General features: G+C 49.9%; 1 long non-coding RNA gene across 2 annotated transcripts; it reads left to right on the plus strand.

Annotated features, from left to right (window-relative positions):
- Nucleotides 1-253: 253 nt before the first annotated feature.
- LOC134155160 (uncharacterized) lies at nt 254-16,111 on the plus strand. Of its 2 annotated transcripts, XR_009961451.1 has the most exons (3): nt 254-1,280; nt 11,476-11,713; nt 14,538-16,111. It is a non-coding gene; the product is annotated as an uncharacterized LOC134155160 (long non-coding RNA). The 2 variants fall into 2 exon arrangements; XR_009961448.1 differs by lacking the exon at nt 11,476-11,713.
- Nucleotides 16,112-17,460: the final 1,349 nt, after the last annotated feature.

The following is a 17,460-nucleotide window of genomic DNA, read 5'->3' on the forward strand; positions in this document are numbered from 1 at the left end:
CTAGGGCAACTCCTTCCCTGTCTCCAGAAATTATTTCCAGTGTTGTCTGACACCAAGGCACAGATAGGAAGAGCTTGGAAGCAAACCAATTTATTGCACCTTCACAGAGTACTGAGTGTAACTGAGTCACAGCAGTAGGATGTGCATGTGCTGTTAGTCTGTGGGATGTGTGAGGCAGAAAATGCTCTTCGTCCTTCATCTACATTGCCTCACATGGAGCTCAGCAGTTGAGTATGTCACAGAGAGTTCATGCACAGTGGTGTATGCATTTTTAAAGGGTCATCATCTCACTTTTGCCTCCAGTATGCTGAGTTAGCATCACTCTGGCTAGCAGCTCCTGCTGAGAGCTGTGAGTGATCAGAGAGGAGCAGTAACGCATGAGGAAGCACCCAGCAGTGACCCTTTTGACATACACAGATGCTGTTGAGGTGACAGTAGTGTGACAGCATCCATTTCCTTCTGGGAATTTCTCTCTTGGCAAGAACACAGAGGGTCTGGCATTTGCTTGCTCTGGTGTGAAACTTCCAGTCCTGCAATGCCCAGTCATGCTTCTATCCCTTCCCCCTTTCCAAGGGATGTCTGCAGTAGCCCTGTGCGCTCACATGGTTGGGGGCACAGCTCTGTGCTGTCAGTGGGAGGATGGTGTGAATTCTGAAGAGCTTAGCCATGTTCTGCATTATGTATTACTCTTACATACCTGCGGTTAAATACTTCTCTATTAGATGCCACTGTATTAGTCTTGGAGGGCTTGGGGTGAGCAATTCTGGCTCTGTGGAAGTCAGTGGTGTTGACTTCCAAGCAGTCAAGATCCTGCTTCTTTGCTCCCTGAAACACATGTCCTTGCAAGACAGGGCTGGTTTTCCTGGAAGCAATTTTCCTGAGCAGTTATTGCTCATCACTGCCCTCAGTAGCCTGAGCCAGATTTGCTTTGATTTTTAGCTGAGTTTTGGGCCTGTTCTATTTTGGACTAGGTGACATTGGCTCTGCCAGAGATGTTCTTTACACAAGCATGCATCACTGGGCATCTGTGCCAAAGGAATGGGACCCATTAATTCTTTTCCATTTATAGACCCGGCTTTTAAAAGCAAAGAGCTCATTAATGTAGAATTTTCTTCCCCAAATCTAGAAGTGTTGCTGACTCCTACACAGCCATGTCCACAGAGGTGCTTCCACCACCTCCACAACCTAAGCCATGGACAGATGTCCTGTTCAAAACATGTATCCAGCTCCTCTAACCTGCCAGCAGGACTCATTAGATGGAAGGACTGATTTGGGTCAAGGTAACCTATGACAGTGTTCTGAGTGAGTGCTCATGTGAATAACGCAGCTGAATGTCTAAGTGATCCTGCAAGCTTGAACAGATGAAGCTCAGATAACTTATCACCTCTAATTGATATGTGATTTCTTATTTCTAATGAAGTGAGCAAACCTGAGCCCTGCTCTAGAACTTCCAAGTGGATGGAAAACAGGAGGAAAAAGTCAATAGGATACATATAGGAGGAATGTATGGAGCACTTCTGCAGATGAGACAGTTCAGAGCATTGCCAAGGTGGAAGGGGACATGGATGTCACACAGGAAGGATGGACTGACCTTGGAGACTGTTAGAAGCAGCAGTGTGAGATCTAATGCAGGTACTGTGTTTGGAGCTATTAATAAGACTTCTCCCATTCGCTACACTCTCATCCATGTGAATTACCAGATGAAGAGGAAATGGGGTAGTAACTAATTGCAGGATGGCTATAGGCACAGGCGGATGCTGCTAGTGCAAGCCTAAGAGATGTATTTAGCAGAGAGGGAAATACTGCTGCCTCCATATGAGGCTTTGATTAGACCTTGTCCAGCATGTTCCTTATATCTCAGAAGGGGGAAAGTGCCAGAAGTGGTGTAGAGGAGCAGGCAGTAGAGAGCCTGTCCTACAGTGGGATGCTAAACAGTGGGCTTGTGGAACTACAACACTGACTGTGGGTATAGTTCTGCCCCCTGTATCTTATGGCTACAGTTTTGCCTCTCATTTGCTCCCTTTGAAAAGGTCAGGACATGAGGACACTGTGCCATAAGACTGGAGAACATGGGCTGGGTATGAAGCAGGCATGGGCTGGAAATTCGGCAGTCTCTTTTCATCCTAGTGAGGACATCACTGATGCCATGAAAGTGATGTACCTGTGTACAGCTATTCCCACCCAGGAAAACTACAGTCCTAGTGTAAAGAAATACATAAAGCAGACTGTAGCCTGGCAAGAAAGAGAAGATTGCATCCTGATGGTTTCACTTTACCAGTGTGACATTTGTGCCTGCATGCGTGCACTTGTCTGCATGCACCTCTATCTCCTCTAACCATCTTAGCTGGCTCCATTTCCAGGCCCTTTAAACCTATAAGTTCTCTCTTAGCTGCCTTCCCAGCTTGCCACACAGGAGCATCATTAAGGTTATCTAGGCAAGGAAATGATCCTACTTGACTTGTGGAGACTGTGATACTGCAGTAATTAGCCCATCTAAGTTAATGTGAATGCTCCGGGTGCCAGAAGTAAGCACCTTTGAGGTGTAATGCCCCACCATCACTGCACTGGTTGTATTGCTCTCTGTAGGAGGTTTAGGCTTGGGGCTGCTCAGCAGCAGTAGTCTTTGCCTTTGGGAGAGAGTGGATAGGAACAGGCTAAGAAGTGCACTCTCAGCAGGCTGCCTGCTTGGGAATGGTGTACTTACAGCTTCACAGGTCCCTCTGCCCTGTGGGGTTTCCTGAACCCAGCCAGGACATGCCCTGGCATAGGGCTCACTCTTGATGCCAAGCTCTGAGTGCAGGTGACTTTCTGTAGCAAAGCAATGAGCTCTTTGGACCTAGCAGAAGATAGTGAACACATCCTGGCTTTCCCGGGAGGCTGATCTGCCCTGGAACAAGACATCTGAACTGCCTTACGCTTTGGCACATTTTCGGAGCTCATTGTGTTTAGGGCCTATACCTCCCTGCAGCAACCAAGGTTAATACTGGCAAGGAAAGGCATCCTTGATGTGTTTCTATAATCCCTATGGGCAGGCACTAGCTAATGAATTTGTAAAGAAAGGCTTTTCTTGGTAAACTAACCCACTGAGAGCCCGCAAAGTGTAATTGTAGTTCCTGTTGCTTCTGAGCAGTTGGAGGGAGGACCTGTTCTTTGCAACATGCATTTACCAGATAGTGTTCAGTTCAAAGGTGGTCACATAAATCTCTTTGTTCCACAAGGGTTGTTGACATAAAATATGCATTTACAGCACATGTTGGCAAATATTAGGCTTGACAGAAAGGAATTCACCCGTTATGTAGTGTTTATGTGCCTGTTCTTCAGAGTCATGGAGACTCTTTGACTTAAAACTGAATTGAGGTTTCAGGAACACACCAAAGCTGAGTTTCCTGTGCCAAATTGACGCTGCTTCTCTCCCATTTCCCCACCGAAAGGGAAGTGCCACAGCAGTGATGGACGCAAAGAAGCAGGCATGTGACTGTGACACATTTCTTGTGAGTCAACAGCAATCCTCTCTGGTTTCAAAGTGGACAAAGGAATGAGCACATGCCTCCTAAATAGTTGCTGGGAAAGCATGAAAGGAAGGCAGATCCAACTGAACGGGCAAGCTGAAGCTGACTGTGCTCCCAAGGAGGTTTTCAGGGACATTTTAGACCTGGGCAGGGGGACCTGCAAACTAGACAGCCTGTGTGGGAGAGCAGGGATTAGGATGGGAAGTCTCAATCCCATGCAACCATATCCTGGGCTGCATCAAATGACGAGTGACCAGCAGGTGGTGATCCTGCCCCTTCACCCTGCTCCTGCAGCACTGTGCAGTTGTGGTGTCCATAAGAAGGACATGGAGCTGTTGGAGCAAGTCCAGAGGAGGCCATGAGGATGAGCAGGGGCTGGAGCAGCTTCTGTATGGAGACAGGCTGAGAACATTGGGGCTGTTCAGTCTGGAGAAGAGAAGCTGTGTGGAGACCTCAGAGCAGCTTCCAGTGTTTGAAGGGTGCTACAAGGATACTGGGGCTCTTCATCAGGGACTGGAGTGATAGAACAAGGGATGATGGGTTCAAACTGAAACAGGGGAAGCTCAGACTGGAAATAAGGCAGAAGCTCTTCCCTCTGAGGGTGCTGAGGTGCTGTCACATATAAGATAAATGTTCATCCTGCAACCCTTGATGAGCTGCAAAGCTGGAAAAGGCTGTGGCAGGCACTTAGAACTCTCTGTTGCATTCACCCTTGGGATTGCTGTCTCCAGGTTTTGGCTTCCAGTATAGCTTGGATGTTCTTCTGAGCAGACCTTATGTCTCTGCTTTGAGTTTATCCAGCTGTTATCAACATATGTGCTTCCTTGGTGACTCATAGCCTGTTCCCTAACCACATCCCCTTCTCTCTTGTTGCCCCCACCCACCACAACTGAGTCACTTGGCCTCCTGTCACAAGCCTCTGCCTTCAGTCCTGCATGTAGACACTTCTAGCTTAGTATGACATAAGCTCCTCCTGATTTCCTTCTCCAAAGCAAGCTCTCAGGTAGGAGCTTGCTGGCTATTAACAGGCTGGCCCTGACCTGCCCACATTGAGTGCACCCTGCCTAGACCAGATTTACCCAGACTCTTTTTCTCCCTGTGCATGTAGAGAGGATGCTTTAATGCTGCGTTGTCCTCTCTACCGCTCACCACTTCCCCAGAGGGACCAGTTCAGCCCAGTGGTAAGTGGAGGTTACTCAACACCCATGGCCAGTACTCCCCAGTCTTGTAGACAGATGTAAGACGTGACTGGTGGTGGTGGGAGCCGAGAAAACCTGGTGCTCAAAAGCCTTTCCCATTAATCTGACCCTCCAGTAGCCTGCAGGAAGTGACTATGGTTTCATATATGTATATATATGGTAGCTGTTACAAGCTTCACTTCCTAAGTGTCATGTGAAATGCAGCCACTGCCATCTCGATCTGAAGGGTTTGGGTCTGTGGCAGACACATCAGCCCAAGCTGCTGTTCAAGCAGGGTGTATATTGCGAGGTGTTTTCCTTAATGCTTTCTGTCTATGGGCAGTGGCTCCATCAATCCTGCTGAGCTTTTGATGGATTTTTTTTGGTCAACAGACAAATATACAGGGGTTTATTTCCTGTCTTCCCTTTATTCCAAGGCTTGGTCATTTCTAACTTAAAGTAACTTACCCAGGACTGTAATGGTTATGAAGTGCCCAAATTCTTCCTGCACATGGAGAGGGAGAATCTGGGCGCTTTCCCACACTCCTTGGCTTCTTTCCCAGTGTCAGCATTGTCAATTCAAGAGCATTTTCAGCTGCTGAAGCCGGGTATTGAAGCATGAGGGGAACACTGAACATCAAGGTTCCTATTTCCCTGCACCTGCTGATCAGAGAACTGCTGCTGGGCACCTTAAATGAGGGCTATCTCTGTCCCTCTCTACCCCATCAGATGAGATGTTGATGTAATGTTTCATCTTCCCAGAGTCTCTGTGAAGCAATGGGGTGTAACTTCCCAGGGTGGGATGGCCACGCTCCAGATAAAAACATGAACTTGCCTGTATAGTGATGTTGTACTGGTATAAAAGAGGGTGGATTTTCACATGAGTGTCACTGCAGTGACTGCCCTTTATTTGAGGTTAGATGTGCTGGAAAAATCAACCCCCAGACCCTTTCTCTGGAAGAGGAACATGGTGTGGGTGCAGTTCTGGGCTGGGAAAAGCTGGATCAAACCCCAGGCCATCTGCTTTAGTCATCCTGAATGAGCAGATGCAGCCACTGCTTATCCTGAGGTCAGACACAGTGGAGGTGGAAGATGGATATCTGGTTGGCCATGGATATCTGGTTGGCCATGCTGCTGAGGACTAAAATGTAATAATATCCCCACCCCAAAAATCTTTCAGACAAGCTTGGAAACCTTTGGATGTTTCTTGTACAAGCAGGATTGTTGGTTTTCCACTCATGAGGATGAGGTGGGCTGCCTACTGCCCTTGTCTCCTCCTTTGGGAAGGGTATAAATCTTCCCACAGGAAAGCTGTGGCAGGTCAGAGACCTGGACCCCAGTTGCCCATGCACCCCTTGCCAGGGTAGCAGGATGATTCACTGCACCTACGTTGATTGCAACCAGCAGTCCCTTCCGCCTGTTTGGTGGCATCCCTGGGCAAGTAACATCTCCTGGGGGCATTTCTGTGGGGTATGTCCTGAATAAGCACCCCCAGCAGTGTACAGGCAGCGACACTGGCCAGGACACTTAGTGAGATGCCAGAACTGCTTTCTCCCCCTTCTCCCTTGGGGTTGGGAGCTCTTGCTGAGGCTTTGAGGAGCAGAATGGGATGCCGCAGCCCTGCCTTTCTTGCAGCATCAGGACTTTGTGCAGGAGCAACTCCTGAGTAGCTTGCTGCATCCCAGACTCCACCCCTCCAGCACTCCTGTACAAAGCTCCCTTTCACCTTGGAGCATCCGGAAAACATAATACAGAGCAATTACTGGGGTGGGTGCAAGCTTGGGCCTGGGAGATATGTGGTGAGGAGCCAATTGCTGTTAATGAGATGTTGCTGTTGGCTAGTCTGGGCTTCTGCTGCTGTGCAGGGATTGGTTTGCACAAGGGCAGTTTTGGGGCTGCTGGGAGCCATAGCCCAGGCATGCTTGAAAGCCAGAAAGGCTCAGACCAAATCTTCATGCTGAGCTGATCCCACTCACATTTCAGGCCAGGCTTACCCTGCATGTGTTCCCTGAGACAGAAGTGAGGCATCAATCAGCCCACGCTGCTCTCCTTTTTGGAGGGATGGGCTGATGCATCCCTGCCCTTACAAGCCGGTCCCTCATCCACAGCTCCTTTGGCTCTATCATTTCATAGAATCATAGAAGGAATCTCTCAGCTTTCTCAGCCTGTCTCCATAGAGGTGCATCTTCAAGGGGCATCTTCAAGGCCCTCCTCTGGACTTGCTCAAGCAGGTCCACCTCCCTGACCTGCTGCTCACGCTCCAGGGGTGCAGCCCAGCACATGGGGGTTCTGGTCTGAAGCGCACACTGAAGCTGGGTCATGGGGAGCTTTTCCTCACCCAAGTCCTTCTCCTCAGGGCTGTTGCATCCCATCACCTGCAGCCTGTCATTGTGCTTAGACATGCCCTGAGCCACAAAGGAGCATCTGAGCACTAAGGACAGTTGGGAGAGGGAATTACTGTGCTCCAAAGTGATGCCCACGCCAGCTTTTCCTGCAGTGTATATGGGAGTGCATATGGGGGCTACTCCACTTCATCATCAGGGGAGGCATGACCACCACAGCACTCTCTTGCAGCAGATCCTTGTCTTGTCTTGGTCAAGATCTTTGCTTGGTTGCAAAATGGAAGGAGGGCAGGAACATCCCCCACATGGAAAGAGACCTGGAGCTTAGGTCTCTGCTCTGCCTTTGTGTGACACAGCAAGAGTGTCCAGGCTGCCAGGCACCAGCACTGCAGCCTGCTCAGGAAATGGTCCTTTTCTTAGGCAGCTCTACACAGTCTAATTAAATTACAGGCTTAAAGCCATCTCATTCCTCACTCATCTGGTGCCAAGTGCTTGTTCCAAGGGAGTGCCCTCCATTAAAGGGAAAACTGCCCGTGCAGCGCTCTGCATCAGCTCATCAAGAGAGTTCAGCCTGCCACAGAGTCACTCCTTGATTGCACTGCATTGCAGATAGGCTTCTGGAGTGCTGGGGTTTGTATATGGCCTCTGTCTTTCTCTGGTCCTCATCTGTGGGCCTTTCAGAAAGCTTTTGGGATGAATAATCCTCCTCTTGCTGCTCTTAGCTCTGTGTGCGTCTGCTGAGGGCCTGAGCATGTTACAGAGCCACAGAATCCCAACCTGGTTTGTATTGGAAGGGACCTTAAAGCTCATCCAGCTCCAAACCCCTGCCATGGGCAGGGACACCTTCCACTAGAGCAGGGTGCTCCAAGCCCCTGTGTCCAACCTGGCCTTCAACACTGCCAGGGATGGGGCAGCAACAGCTTCTCTGGGCACCCTGTGCCAGCGCCTCAGCACCCTCACAGGGAAGAACTTCTGCCTAAGAGCTCATCTCCGTCTCCCCTGTTCTGGCAGGTTAAAGCCATTCCCCTTGTCCTGTCCCTACAGGCCCTTGTCCAAAGCCCCTCTCCAGGTTTCCTGTAGCCCCTTTAGGCACTGGAGCTGCTCTAAAGTCTCCCCTTAAGGAGCCTTCTCTTCTCCAGGCTGAACCAGCCCAGCTCTCTCAGCCTGGCTCCAGCCCTTGCAGCATCTTTTTGGTGTTTCTCTGGACTTGTTTGAGCAGGGTCAGTTGGTGCAAAGCAGAAACTTCACAGTATGTTCCTATCCAGGGGTCTGAAGAGGACTGAGACCTCACTGTGCCAGATGATCTACAAATACCATAAGGTCTGCAACAGATACAAAAGGAGGAGGAGAGTGCACAGGGATCTGAGTGTCTGGTGGAGCTGGGAACATGACTTTATAACCAGCCAACCTTAAAAAACTAGTGCACAGCAGTCAGCAAGAGAAAGCTGTGAGATGCAAAATGCAGTTCCCTTGGATTTGCTTTTGTTGTGTGTAGTTCCTGTTGACAGAGGATATAAATTTCCCACCCCAGGGCATACCCAGGCTTGTGCCTGGGGATTAGAGATTTGGGTGGTTTCTCAGCTTGCCTTCTGGGACTGGTTTTAGTTTTGCTTCTCAGAGAAGCTGCCAAGGAGACCTGGCACTCGAGGAAAGGCTCCTCTCCTTCCACCGTGCTCCTTGCACTGTGAGGTATCACCACACTTTGGGGAGCTGGGTAACCTGCACCTTGGTGAAGCAAGAGCCCTTCGGCATGGCCCACGTGCAGAAGAGTGTGCATTCTCCTCCAGAGTGGTGCCTGTCTTCTCCTGCTTTCTAAGCATCCTCACAGCAGTAAGTTAAAGCCTGCTCCTTTCACCAGGAGAAGTGTAGGTGATCGGATCATGAAAGCACCTCCCGTGCTGCAAAGCATGGTCCTGGTGAAGGCTAATCCAACATGGCCATTTGGCTGGGTCATTGGAGTAGCTAAGATTCGTTTCCCTTGCACATTGTTAAGTGTGGAAGCCCACAAATGATCTTCTTGGTACTGCTGCTGCCACACAGTCCATGGCATGAGTTTAACCTCGGCTGTCTCCCCCATTCAATCACTGAGCTGCATAATCTTGGAGAAGTCAGGTTTTTCCCATCTTTTGCCTTCTTGGCTGCAGGCATAGCATGTCTTAGCTTTAATATCCTGCCTTTTCTCCTGAATAAGCTCTCAATCTCTCCTCCTTCTATGGAGTGAAATAAAAGCTGAGAAAATCCTGCCTGGAAAGAAGCAACTTCCCACAAACCAAGCTCATCCTTCGAGACAGTCAGCAGCTGGACGCAGCCATGGCTGGACTGACCTTGAACAGGGTTTGGACCCATGGCCAGCTGGACACAGCCATGGCTGGACTGATCTTGAACAGGGGTTTGGACCCGTGGCATCCAGAGGTCCTTTCAAACTCAGCTGTTCTGGTTCTGTGACCTGTGTCTCCTGCAGTGCCACACTGCTCCCCCTTCTCGCCCTTCCCCTGCTCTGCTGCTCCTCACCAATGACCCAATTCATAGAATCATAGAAGAAGTGAACCCGCTCATTCCAGTGTGGGAAAGGGCATCCCCTAACACTGCCAAGATCCCAATTTGCATGCAGAGAGCAAGAGGGAGCTTAAAGCTTCAGAGCTGGGACCAAATATTTACCCTGTGCACGGTATGTCCCAGGCAATTAAAGTAGCTGAGCCTAAAGCAGAATGGTGAGAGAAGCTGTTTGCTTTTCAAACTGGACCAGCAAGTGTGTATTGAATTACCTGTATGCCAGATGAGATATAGCCGTAAATCTCAGTAAGTACTCTGCAGTAATGCAGATGTGAAAGGGAGAGAAATCAAAGGAAACAAATGAGGAGGGGACAGTTGTGGAATTATAAAGAAAGGAGGCAAATCCTGGCTGATTGCTTGGTTTGAAGCCAAAGGTTTTTATAGGAAGGGCTTCAGCTCTGTGAGGAAATCAGCTAGAACAGGTCTGGCAGGATAGCTCTCCAAGTGAGAGCTCTTCTTGCAGAATACCAATGATTTGCATCCAAAAGAAAGTGGCTAGAAGCAGCTATTTCAGGAGCTCTCCCTGCATTAGGGCAGGAACTGGGATGCTGGAGGAAGCGGAATACAAAACACCACCTGCCTTGGAGAAGAGGATCCGAGAGGTTGGAGGGTACATCTTCATGCTGGCTTGCCTTTGTGTTGGAATAGCTGGGGGTTGCTATTCATTTGTTGCTGTCCTTGCCTTTTTTGCCCTGTCTCTGATACAGGGACAGATTGGTGTCTCCATAACCCAAACCCAGTCGGCTTTGTGGACCCTTGGACTTGAGGGAGGCTCTGGGAAGGGCTGGGAGCAATGAGAAACACCACTGTTAGCAGAGGAATGCCTGTTTTGCAAGCTGCCTTTGCTTGCTCTGAGCTTCTCCCAGCCGCATGGCCTTGTGCCGATGCTGCTTTACACTGGTACTGCTGGTGGCCAGAAGCAATTAACAGCAAATGGAGTGAGAACAAAAGCATGAATTCCAGCCTTGCAGGAGGATGCCCCCAGCCCTTCTCTTCCCCAGCCTGAAGGACTTGGTGCTGGATTTACCTGGGGCACTAGGACCAGCACCAAGAGATGCCACACTGTGGAATGTACAGCATCAGTATCTCCTCCTGCAGCAGGCTGGGGGGGTACCAGCATTACAGGCCATGCCCTGGGTTTGCCAGCAGGTCCAGCCTTTGTTTTTAGTCCTGGCTAGAGAGTCCCCTGATTCATTAGAGCAGGAGCTGTGCTGGATGGTTTCTCTGAGGTGGCACCGTGCCAGGAGCAGCAGGTCCTGGCAAGGGTTGGGACAGTGCTACTCACCCAGCAAGGAGCCTCCCTTCAGGATGGCTCTGTGGCACCTTCCAACCACCCTTCCTCAGTGTTGGATGCCATATGTGCCTCTTCTGGGTGCAGGCTGGCGATGTGAGAAATCCAGCCTTGGGCATGCTGCTCCTGGAGAAGCGTGGGAGAGGGTTTTGTAGTGCCCTGAGGCACCTTTCCAGCTCCCCATGGTTGCCTTGTCAGTGAGAACATTGGGGCTGTTCAGCCTGGAGAAGAGAAGCTGTGTGGAGATGTCAGAGGAGCTTCCAGTGTCTGAAGGGGGCTACAAGGATGCAGAGGGGGACTCTTCATCCGGGACTGTAGTAGTAGGACAGGGGGTGGTAGGTTCAGACTGAAACGGGGGAAGTTCAGGTTAGAAATAAGGAAGAAGTTCTTCTCTGTGAGGGTGCTGAGGCGCTGGCACAGGGTGCCCAGAGAAGCTGTGGCTGCCCCATCCCTGCCAGTGTTCAAGACCAGGTTGGACACAGGGGCTTGGAGCAACCTGCTCTAGTGGAAGGTGTCCCTGCCCGTGGCACGGGGGTTGGAACCTGATGAGCTCAAGGTCCCTTCCAACACAAACCATTATGTGATTCTCTGCTCATCCCCAGGCTCCAGTCCTGCTGTTGTACCAGAAGCACCATCACGGTCAGGGACCACATATGCTTTGTTGCATGGAAAGGTCAGCAAATGCAAACCACAGCTCTTTTCCCCTCATCTAAACGGGAAAGAAAGGCCACAGAATGCTGCTGCAGAGTTCCTGCTTTACAGGAATGCTGTCAGGATACATCCATTTGTGCCAGCAGAGGACTTGGACACAGCAGCCAGGAGTGCTTTCAGCAAACCAAGGTGATGCCCGGATCCACACTGGCTATCTGTTTCCTGCAGGGCAGGGTATCAGTCCCAGGCGCTGGAGAACAGCACCATATCAAGCCCTTTGGTTCTGGTTATCAGCTGGTTACAAGGGCTGCTGGCAGGAGGGAAAGCTGTGATGTGAACTCTGCTCTGCTCTTTGTTTCTGGGTCACAGATGAGGCCATACAGAGTTGATTTTTGGAGTCTGGCTTAGAAGTGGCTGAAACCTGATGATGGGAGAGCCAGAGATCATGGCAGTCACTGCTCCTGCTCTGAAAGAACTGGGGGAAGGGGGAGCAGCAGAGGAGACATGCTCTTGATGCTTCTTCCCACTGTAATATCAGCCTTTTGCTCTGAATAGTGAGTGCTAGAAAAGGTGCTCTTCCTTTCCAAACCTTGCCCCTGCATCATTGAATGCTGTCCACCATGGAGCAAAGCTGAAGTAAAGCCTTCCACATGTCCCCACATCAACTGGTGCGGCCACACTCAGCTCTTGCTTTGGTGGCCCATGGGTGCAAACATGCTGGGCCATCAGCCAGGCTGCATCCTGGCTAACAAAACACCTTTGGGACTGGCAGCATCCAATATTTGGTTCTTGCCATGTGATTCTGACAAGCTTGGAAAATCACAGCAGTGACCATAGACATTGCTCCACATTGCCTGGTCACGAGCTGCATTGGTCCATGGTGAGGAGCTGTGGGACCCACTGCCTGGAGATGTGCACATGCAGGGACACTCTCCTCTACCCATCACCCTCCTGACAAACAGGTCAGGCTCCTCCTCTACTACTTGTTTCTTCCTTGGGTAGGATTCTTTCCAGCCTTGAGGGCTCGGAAGTTGACAGTGCTGAATGCCTGAGTAAAAAGCAAGTTAGGAAAGCATCTTCTTAAGTGCTTTGTTGACCCATTTGCCCTGTTCCTGTCAAGCCTGAGGGAGCTGATATGCAACTGAAACCAATTGCATTTGGTTTTAGGTTCCTCCAGGGCTGCTCTAGGCAGGCATTTTCAGGAAAGCCAATCTGAATTGACTTCCAAATGAGAGTAATTAAACCAAATGAAGTCTTTGCAGGGAAGAGATGGAGGATGCACTCAGCTCAGGGTAACAGTTCCTGGGCAATGTGGGGATGAGATGATTCGTCACCCAAAACTTCTCCCTCCTTTCTGTCTGCCACAAGGCAGCAGCCTGTGTCTGGGATGTCCCTTGTCACCATAACATGATTTCAGTGGATGCTCCAGTTTGACTCCTACCTGTGCCTGCCTGGTCTCCATCCATCACCCGGATGTGACAGAAGTGCTTTCAACACACTGCTTGCAGGGGAAGTCAGAGGAGCAGGAGTAGCCTGGAAGCATGGCTGCATTGGCTTCAAAGCCTCTGGCTTTGCTGGAGGACTTTCAGGAGTGGTTCTGCAGGATGGAAAGTGGATGCAGGTTGGAGGCAAAGCATTCTTCTTTCTCCTTCAGCTCTCTATTTTTAACCAGGCTCTGAAGCCCTCTCCCGAGTACTTGGATTGCTGTTTTCTTGGGTTTGCTTTGTGGTACTTTTACTGCTGCTATTTTAGGGGGGAATGTGATAAAAGGGAAGAGGAAGGAAAGGTTTCTTTTTCTGTTCTTTTTTTTTTTTTTCTCCTTCAAGCCAGAAATGAGAAAATGGAAACTAGAAAAAGAACAGGAAAATGCCCCCATTCTTTCAAAATAGCTCCAGAACAGCGCATTCCCACTTTCAATGCCAGGTTCTGTGCCTCAGTGAGAAGCAAAAGGTGAAGTGTCTATCTCCTGTAGGAATCCAGGGGCATTGTTCCTTTTCACACTGCCTTGGGCACTGACCTAGAGACACAGGGAGACTTCCCTTTGACTTTGGCAGCTCTGAAAGACCCGTTGTTGCTTAACAGCCATCCTTTATGCTGACACACACGGTCTGTGTGCATCTGTCGACAGGGGAGAGAGACATTATTGAAATGGGTAATAATGGAGATGAAAACAATCTGTGCTGGTCTCTGGGTAATAACCAGCTGATATTAAGCCTGGCTGATAACAGTTAATAATGAATGGGCATTAATTAAAGCTAAATTACAAGGGAAGGTGCAGGCCTGGCTCTCAATCCAATTAGAGCCCTGTAATTCATAACGGAGAGAATCTGTCCAGCCTGTGAATAAATGATCAAAGTCAACAGCAGGGCTGTGGAATAGTTTAGATGATGCCTTGATAGGGAAGAGGCCAGAGGAGGATTAACACATAACTGTGGCCTTAAAGTAGATTGGGTTTGCCATGCAGAGATATACATGGTAGTGCATGTGTGAGAACCCAGATTCAGCTCTGGTGTGGCTCCAGAAGGTTTTGGGATCAGGGTATGGACCTGATGGGAGGAAGATATCCATTGTAGGCCCCTCACAGTGACAACACAAAGGAAAGAGCCCTAGGGAAGCTGGTCAGGTCTCTGGATGGTGGGTTAGACAACTGTTGGTGATATGCCATTAAAACACAACAAAGAGCAAGCAAGGAGCTGATGGCTGTGGTCAAACACCTCCACTGCATCTCAGAAACAGAGTCATGCCCACACTGACATTGACTTTGCATTAAACAGGGCTGTCCCGGGAGGTGATTTCCACCTAGACTTGTCCTTCAGCTCCCAAGCTGTGAGCAGCTCCAGTCCAGCACAGAGCCAGGAGGAGCAGCCAAGCCAGCAAGTTTTGAGAGCCTGAGAATTGGATGCCAGAGAGGAAGGGTAGTGATAGGACAAGGGGTGATGGGTTCAAACTGAAACAGGGGAATTTCAGGGATTCTGTGATTCTAATGGTGATTGTAAATACATGTATTTCCCAGGGCTGAAGGGCAGCACTTCAGCCACCTGCTTTCCTAGGCCACGCCTGGGGCCAAGCTGGCTGCCAGCACCTCTCACAGTGCAGCCACCCCAGGGAGTTGTGCAGCTCAGCGTTGTGAAGGATGCTTCGTTGTGAAGCAGAGGGAGATGACAACTTCTTGCTTCACTGCCAGGAGCAAAGCTGCGGCTGGTACAAGTTCAGACCTGACTGTGATGTGCCCTGTGTGCGAGGAGGGAGAGTCAGGGGAGACATCGATGGCATCAAAGTTGACAAGACCATTGACAAGGGAGCAGTGGCTCACTGGGAACTGAGGACTTGAGCCAAGAAGAAGCTGCAGGTGGAGCACAAAGTGCCACCAGCTCTGACAGCAGCAGCAGCACCAATGATGACTGAGGGCCATTGACCACCGAATGCTGGATGTATCTGACTGAACCAACAGCCTCAGGGTGTTTGCAGACTTGGGGACAAAAGACTCAGTTTTAAACCTCGTGGTTTAAAGAAGCTTTCTAAATAAGACATCTGCCAAAGGCCCCAAAACCAGCAACTCTGTGGAAGAATACACCATTTTGAAAGCTTGGGGTGTTTAAGGCACACTCAGATGTGTCCCACAAATGCTACATAGCATCAATGATACTCTGAAAATGCTCTTCTGGTCCAAAGCAACTCCATATTTTCTCCCTTTTTCTCCTATGTCTTGACTGCAGAGCAGGTGATCTAGATGTGCTTTCCAGATGAAAGGGAATGTTCTTACTCAGGAATAAATGTAAGGATATTTTTCGGCTTAATGTAATGAAAAGAATGCATTTTGGCTCAATACAACATCGCGCTACATGTGTCCACAGAGGCAATTCCGAAGGATGCTTAGACTTGCACCCTGTGTAATTGCCTACCAGGTGTAGGCTGATCCTTGTGGCACCCATGTGCAGTGTAAGCAGGAGGTTGGCTTGCTGGGACCAGATGAGTGCCAGCTTGCACCAACCCCAGTGGTGGGAGCCAGGGTAAAGCAGCTGGCAAAAGAGAAGCCATTTCCTTTGCAGAGTGTGGTCACAGCAGCCATTCCCTGACTGGGAGCAGTGTTCCGGAGGCAGTGCATGCGTGTGCCTGCCTGTAGTTGTGTACTAAGGACACTCAGCACATACCACGCTGGTGGGCAAGGCTGGGTTTGCTGCAGCATGGCCACGCTGCCTTCTAGAAGCAGCAAGAGGGAACCTGACTCCCTGGTGCAGTCATGAGGAATGAGCCAAGCCCAGAAATATCTTTATTATCCTTTTCCAAACAAATCCCTGTTTGCAGAGGCTTGATCTTCCCGTGTTTCCAGGTGCCAGGGCTGGGTGTGCTGACAGAAAGAGCAGCTCAGGGGGCAATGCTCAGATGAGGCTGAGTTGTTCTGGAAAGAAACCAAAAGCTTTTACTTCTCAGTAGCTCCCCCAAAATGCTCCCAGTGGACTGGCACCTTCAGCACCCAGGCTTGGTGTGAACATGGATGTTATGCTGAAGGCACTGCTTAAAGAGCATGCCTCTGATTTCCTTCCAACTGAAGTATCAGGATTGAAAGACTTCAGCATGATTATGGGCTCCTGTTGTGTAGGAAATTGCCTTCTATCCATTTGAGTGTACCAGAAATGATTTCTTTCCCTTCCTGACCTCCAGAGAGTATTCTGGAAAAACAGTTCTTAAGATGCTATTGCAGCAGGGGTAAAAATAGCTGAACAGATGAGATGGTCTCTCTGACAGCACAAACACTTCCACGTGCCTATAGAGCAGAGAAAATGAAGCCTGTAGCAGGAAACAGAGGGAACCTGTATACAAAAGAAGGAAATTTGGGAAGAATGACTAATCTAAGAGAGGAAACTAGGTACTGTGGCCTGCTGTGAGCAAGGCAAGTGTCTCAGAGCATCAGGGCATCAGGCTAATGTGCATGTTTGCAGTGCATGCTGATGGGTTCTAGTGGAGCAGGGCTGCTGGGCTCTCAGGGACAGAAGCTCTGAGGGCTCCATCTGAGGAATGGTGTGGGATGAAGTTTGAACACGCTTCTAACATGCCAACCTGGGAACTGCTTATCCCTGAGTGTCAGCACAGTGATTTATGAGGGGAGCCCAGTTCAAAGCTTCCAGTGCTGGAAGCTGTTGCTTTTGGGAGGAGTGATGACTGAAACGGAGCTTGCTGGCTCCTGTAGCTTCCTGTGGGTGCCTGTTGTGTGATGTGATTCTCTCATCACAAGAAATGCTTCTTGGAGACAACAAAGAGCCCACAAATAGGCTCCTGATCCATTTTATCCTTTCCATCCATCTCCCCTGTTGTCTCAGCAGAGCTGCCCTCCTTTCCCAAGGCTCCCACCCTCAGGAATTCCTGGGGAGGGGACATGCAGGGCTTCAGCTTTGGCTTTAACTGTTCACTACCGAGATTACGCTGGGGGATGGTTTGACCTGTTGGTGAATGAGGGCTCATACTTTAGAGGTGACTTGGCTGCAGCACTCGCAGGGCTTTGGGGAAGTGAAAGAACAGATAAGAACATCAGAAACTGAAAAACAGCAGGAGAGACTTGGGAAAGCCATTGCTCCTACCTCGAGCAAAAGACTGAGCATCATTGCTGGAGGCATGGATGGGAGAAACTGAAAAAGGAGGCACAAAGCTTCCTGTCATCTGCAGGTTTGTCCTGCCAAGAGGTGAGCTCATCAGGTGGAACAAATTCATCAAAACCCACCCCTCCACAGCCTGTGCCTGACCTCTTGGAACTGCCTGGTTTGGGTTGGACGGGACCTTAGAGCTCATCCACTTCCACCCCCTTGCCATGGGTCCCTCCACTAGAGCAGGTTGCTCCAAGCCCTGTGACAGATTCAAAGACCTTGACCATGAGCAACCCTGGGATCTGTAGTGCAGAGCTGCTGATCCAGTATGTGGGCTTGAATTAGGTCATAGCAGGC

This window comes from Pezoporus occidentalis, unplaced genomic scaffold (assembly GCF_034315485.1).
Source record: "Pezoporus occidentalis ecotype Australia unplaced genomic scaffold, CSIRO_AGI_Poc_V1 ctg118, whole genome shotgun sequence".
Taxonomy (NCBI): Eukaryota; Metazoa; Chordata; class Aves; order Psittaciformes; family Psittacidae; genus Pezoporus; species Pezoporus occidentalis.